Raw genomic sequence first — 6,840 nt, 5'->3', positions numbered from 1 at the left:
CAGCTGCCTCGTATGGAACAATAGGAGCTGCCTCGAATGGTCCAATAGCAGCTGCCTCGTAGGGACCAATAGCAGCTGCCTCGTATGGACCAATAGCAGCTGCCTCGTATGGACCAATAGCAGCTGCCTCGTATGGAACAATAGGAGCTGCCTCGAATGGTCCAATAGCAGCTGCCTCGAATGGACCAATAGCAGCTGCCTCGAATGAACAAATAGCAGCTGCCTCGTATGGACCAATAGGAGCTGCCTCGAATGAACCAATAGCAGCTGCCTCGAATGAACCAATAGCAGCTGCCTCGAATGAACCAATAGCAGCTGCCTCGAATGAACCAATAGCAGCTGTCTCATACATTTGCAGGTTCCTATATCTCACGTTTAAAAGTCTTATATTGATATTCAATGAATGACAGGTTTGAAAGCACCTGTTAATGATCTCAGATTGGTGGGAAAGTTTACCTGTCATCACTGTCATCACCGTAGTGATGACGACATGGGGGGGGGGGATGACATGAAATGCTTCAGGGCAGATATAAGAACATAAGAACAAGGGTAACTGCAGAAGGCCTATTGGCCCATACGAGGCAGCTCCTATCTATAACCACCCAATCCCACTCATATACATGTCCAACCCGCGCTTGAAACAATCGAGGGACCCCGCCTCCACCACGTTACTCGGTAATTGGTTCCACAAATCAACAACCTTGTTACTGAACCAGTATTTACCCAAGTCTTTCCTAAATCTATAACAATCTGATGATTTTAGATGAAGGTGTGAGTGTTAATCGAAGAGATGAATGGATGAATAGGGAGGAAGAATAGGACGGGAGGAATAGGGTGAACAGGAGATAAAAAGGGAGACTGAAGTGAAGGGTTACATAGCATGTGTCAAGAGCCAGTTGAGTTATACTAAATGTCCTCATGACAGTATGCTTAGTTATACAGGAGCAGGTGATCAGTAGTCTGCAATAGCAAGTGTTTGGGGATGCAATATAAAGTTATTCTCCAGAAGAAGCGAGTGGATAAAGTAATTGCAAAGCTGCAGCAGGTCGCGAGTGGATAAAGTAATTGCAAAGCTGCAGCAGGTCCCTCATGGATAAAGTAATTGCAAAGCTGCAGCAGGTCCCTCATGGATAAAGTAATTGCAAAGCTGCAGCAGGTCGCGAGTGGATAAAGTAATTGCAAAGCTGCAGCAGGTCCCTCATGGATAAAGTAATTGCAAAGCTGCAGCAGGTCCCTCATGGATAAAGTAATTGCAAAGCTGCAGCAGGTCGCGAGTGGATAAAGTAATTGCAAAGCTGCAGCAGGTCCCTCATGGATAAAGTAATTGCAAAGCTGCAGCAGGTCCCTCATGGATAAAGTAATTGCAAAGCTGCAGCAGGTCCCTCATGGATAAAGTAATTGCAAAGCTGCAGCGGGTCCCTCATGGATAAAGTAATTGCAAAGCTGCAGCAGGTCCCTCATGGATAAAGTAATTGCAAAGCTGCAGCAGGTCCCTCATGGATAAAGTAATTGCAAAGCTGCAGCAGGTCCCTCATGGATAAAGTAATTGCAAAGCTGCAGCAGGTCCCTCATACCGACGGGTCTGAAGGGTTGAGTCTAAGGCTCAAGCGAAGGTCAAGACTATTGACTGCAGGGATCTGGATGTCCACTAAAATAGGGTATGAGGTCAAGGGGGCGTCGGTCGACAATCATTCCTCAATATCTCCCTTTCCTCCCTCCCCCCCCCCCCTACTCTTACCTCAGGAGGGGGAGGGAGACGGGTAGGGCGTTACCTTCCAATATGTGTTTGTCGTGTGCCAAACTGTCCCACAGGCACACATTTACACAGGATGTCGTTGAAGCAAAGTCTATACGCACCTTCAGGGTAAATATGATGAGATTCGCGTAGGAAAAGAATTGTTGCGTTAACCAATTGCTAGTTGGAAAGGCGGGGCCTGGGAGCTGAATATCTACCCACTATCCACATCAAAAGTTTATACACGTCCACACAAATAATGAAATTAAATAGACACTGTCCCAACGGGCGTCTTTAGATCCGCGAGGTTATATATAAATGCAGACAGTGTCTCAAACAAATTGAATGAACTAAAAGAAGTTGTTAAACAACTCTTGACGTCATGGTTTGTCATAATTGGAGACTGGGAAGCCTGTTAGGCTTTATGTTCCCCCAAAGGCCAACTATGATGGCATTCCCTACGATGGCATTCCCTACGATGGCATTATCTACGGCATTCCCTACGATGGCATTACCTACGATGGCATTCCCTACGATGGCATTACCTACGGCATTACCTACGATGGCATTACCTACGGCATTCCCTACGATGGCATTCCCTACGGCATTCCCTACGATGGCATTCCCTACGATGGCATTCCCTACGATGGCATTACCTACGATGGCATTACCTACGATGGCATTCCCTACGATGGCATTCCCTACGATGGCATTCCCTACGATGGCATTCCCTACGATGGCATTCCCTACGATGGCATTCCCTACGATGGCATTACCTACGATGGCATTCCCTACGATGGCATTCCCTACGATGGCATTACCTACGATGGCATTCCCTACGATGGCATTCCCTACGATGGCATTCCCTACGATGGCATTACCTACGGCATTCCCTACGATGGCATTCCCTACGATGGCATTCCCTACGATGGCATTCCCTACGATGGCATTACCTACGATGGCATTACCTACGATGGCATTCCCTACGATGGCATTACCTACGATGGCATTCCCTACGATGGCATTCCCTACGATGGCATTCCCTACGATGGCATTACCTACGGCATTCCCTACGATGGCATTCCCTACGATGGCATTCCCTACGATGGCATTCCCTACGATGGCATTCCCTACGATGGCATTACCTACGATGGCATTACCTACGATGGCATTCCCTACGATGGCATTACCTACGATGGCATTCCCTACGATGGCATTCCCTACGATGGCATTCCCTACGATGGCATTACCTACGGCATTCCCTACGATGGCATTCCCTACGATGGCATTACCTACGATGGCATTCCCTACGATGGCATTACCTACGATGGCATTACCTACGATGGCATTCCCTACGATGGCATTCCCTACGATGGCATTACCTACGGCATTCCCTACGATGGCATTCCCTACGATGGCATTACCTACGATGGCATTCCCTACGATGGCATTACCTACGATGGCATTCCCTACGATGGCATTCCCTACGATGGCATTACCTACGGCATTCCCTACGATGGCATTCCCTACGATGGCATTACCTACGATGGCATTCCCTACGATGGCATTCCCTACGATGGCATTACCTACGGCATTCCCTACGATGGCATTCCCTACGATGGCATTACCTACGATGGCATTCCCTACGATGGCATTCCCTACGATGGCATTACCTACGATGGCATTCCCTACGAAGCAGCACACATAAATTTCTCAACTGCCCGGTACCTGTTTACCGCTAACTGAAAAAGCATGTCCAACCATCTTTTTTTTGGGCCTGGGAATCGAACCCAAAATCCTTATTTGTCAGCCGAGGAATAATTATGAGGAGAAAGCGCTAAGCCAGTTTGACTACGCTCGGAAGAGATAGGAGCCGGGGTTCGAACACCAATCAGAATTAAAGTGAAGTCAGTGCACCACTGCGCCATAGACACAAAAATTACCGAAAGTTACTGACACAATTTCCCAGAAATGAAAACCAAGGAATATAGGCTTAGCCGTATAGGTCTTGCGAGAGTCGCTGAGACACACACTTGAGACACACGAGGACAATTGATTGTAAGACAAACTACTGGAGAGACGGGACTCCACGAGCGTAGTTCTCATCCTGTAACTACACACACACACACACACACACACGCACACACACACACACACACACACACACACACACACACACACACACACACACACACAAACAGTGTGTGGATGAGTATCACAGTGTGTGTCTTTTTCAGTGTCAGAGTAGTTAACGGATGGAATGTACTAGGCAGTGATGTGGTGGAGGCTGACTCCATACACAGTTTCAAGTGTAGATATGATAGAGCCCAATAGGCTCAGGAACCTGTACACCTGTTGATTGACAGTTGAGAGGCGGGACCAAAGAGCCAGAGCTCAACCCCCGCAAGCACAACTAGGTGAGTACAATTAGGTGAGTACTCACACTCATCCCAATCAACAAACTACCCCCACCATTGTAGTGATTACCCACGCCACCCAGGATATGAGGCGCCCCCTCCCCACGGGTCCTGTCGCCCCACGCCCACGCCCACGCCCACGCCCTACATGGCTACGCAGGGTTTACGCCGCCCGTGCTCAAGGCATTTGCTTGCTATATACGCTCAGGTTGCTTGTTATAGTGTGGGGGACAAGTACCTCTCTTCTCTTAACTAGTGACTGCCTGCTCGCCCACACTCAATGTGTGGGCGTCTGTGCGGGCCCTCCAAGCCCTGGCCACGCACACACACACACACACACACACACACACACACACACACACGCACACACACACACACACACACACACACACACACACACACACACACACACACACATAACTTGGAGAATGGGTACTTGAAGAAAACCCAGATATAATAGCACTCACAGAAACAAAGCTAACGAAAACCATAACATAGAGTGTTCCCACAGGAATACTATGTTATAAGGAATGAGAGGGCAGGAAGAGGTGGTGTAGCTCTGCTGGTAAGAAAAGGCTGGGATTTTGAGGAGATGGATATTCAGGGCTGTGAAGGTTTCAGTGACTACATAGCAGGTACCATAACAACTGGAGGACAAAAAATTATAGTCGTTACCTTACCTTGAGGTGCTTCCGGGGCTTAGCGTCCCCGCGGCCCGGTCGTCGACCAGGCCTCCTGGTTGCTGGACTGATCCAGCGTCTAACAGAACACCAGGCTGTTAGACGCAGCTGCTCGCAGCCTGACGTATGAGTCACAGCCTGGTTGATCAGGTATCCTTTGGTCATATATTTGGTCGTAGTCATATATAATCCACCACCAAATGACAGAAGACCTAGACAGGAATATGATAGAAACAACATGGCCACCATTAACATAATAGAAAGAGCAGCTTCTGTTGCTAGCAGGAATGGATCTGGACTACTAATTATGGGAGACTTCAACCATGGGAAGATAGATTGGAAGAACAGAGACTCGCATGGAGGACCAGAAACATGGAGAGCTAAGCTGCTGGACGTGGCAACAAGAAACTTTCTAAGCCAGCACATCAAGGATCCAACAAGAATGAGAGGAGGAGATGAACCAGCAATGCTCGATCTGATATTTACCCTAAATGAATGGGATATAAGGGAAGTTAAGTTGGAAGCACCCTTGGGAATGAGTGACCACAGTGTATTGAACTTTGAGTACCTGGTTGAGCTAGGAATTATCTCCCCCAAAAAAGAACTAGGAAACAAAAGCCTGGCATACCGAAAGGGAAATTATGAGGAGATGAGAAGCTTCCTAAGGGAAATACCTTGGGACACACCCCTCAGAGCTAAGTCTGTACAAGATATGATGGACTATGTCACCCAAAAATGTCAGGAGGCAGTAAACAGGTTCATCCCGGCCCAAAGGGAAAAATCCGAGAAGCAACAGAAGAATCCATGGTATAATAGGGCATGTATGGAAGCAAAGAAACTGAACAAAAGGGCGTGGAGGAACTTCCGGAATAACAGAACACCAGAAAGCAGAGAGAGATACCAGAGAACCAGGAATGAGTACGTCAGGGTGAGAAGAGCAGCTGAGAAAAGTTATGAAAATGATATAGCAAACAAAGCCAAGACCGAACCAAAGCTACTCCACAGTCACATCAGAAGGAAAACAACAGTGAAAGAACAGGTAGTGAAACTTAGAACAGGCGAGGACAGGTATACAGAGAATGACAAAGAGGTGTGTGAGGAACTCAACAAGAAGTTCCAGGAGGTCTTCACAATAGAACAAGGTGAGGTCACTGTGCTAGGAGAAAGGGAAGTAAACCAGGCGACCTTGGAAGGGTTCGAAATTACGAGAGATGAGGTAAAGAGACACCTGCTGGATCTGGATGTTAGAAAGGTTGTTGGTCCAGATGGGATCTCACCATGGATACTGAAAGAGTGTGCAGAGGCACTTTGCTTGCCATTCTCCATAGTTTATAGTAGGTCACTGGAGACGGGAGACCTACCAGAAATATGGAAGACGGCTAATGTAGTCCCAATATACAAAAAGGGCGACAGGCAAGAGGCACTGAACTACAGGCCAGTGTCCTTGACTTGTATACCATGCAAGGTGATGGAGAAGATCATGAGAAAAAACCTGGTAACACATCTGGAGAGAAGGGACTTCGTGACAAATCGCCAACATGGGTTCAGGGAGGGTAAATCTTGCCTACTGGCTTAATAGTAATCTACGATCAGGTGACAAAGATTAAGCAAGAAAGAGAGGGCTGGGCGGACTGCATTTTCTTGGACTGTCGGAAAGCCTTTGACACAGCACCGCATAAGAGGCTGGTACATAAGCAGGAGAGACAGGCAGGTGTAGCTGGTAAGGTGCTCCAGTGGATAAGGGAGTACCTAAGCAATAGGAAGCAGAGTTACAGTGAGGGGTTAGACTTCAGATTGGTGTGAAGTCACCAGTGGAGTCCCACAGGGCTCTGTACTCGGACCTATCCTGTTTCTGATATACGTAAATTATCTCCCAGAGGGTATAGACTCATTCCTCTCAATGTTTGCTGACGACGCCAAAATTATGAGAAGCATTAAGACAGAGGAGGACAGCTTGAGGCTTCAAGAAGACATAGATAAACTGAAGGAATGGTTGAACAAATGGTTG

Source organism: Procambarus clarkii, chromosome 11 (assembly GCF_040958095.1).
Source record: "Procambarus clarkii isolate CNS0578487 chromosome 11, FALCON_Pclarkii_2.0, whole genome shotgun sequence".
NCBI lineage: Eukaryota > Metazoa > Arthropoda > Malacostraca > Decapoda > Cambaridae > Procambarus > Procambarus clarkii.
The sequence above is the reverse complement of the archived record's forward strand: the minus strand, read 5'-3'. Positions refer to the sequence as shown.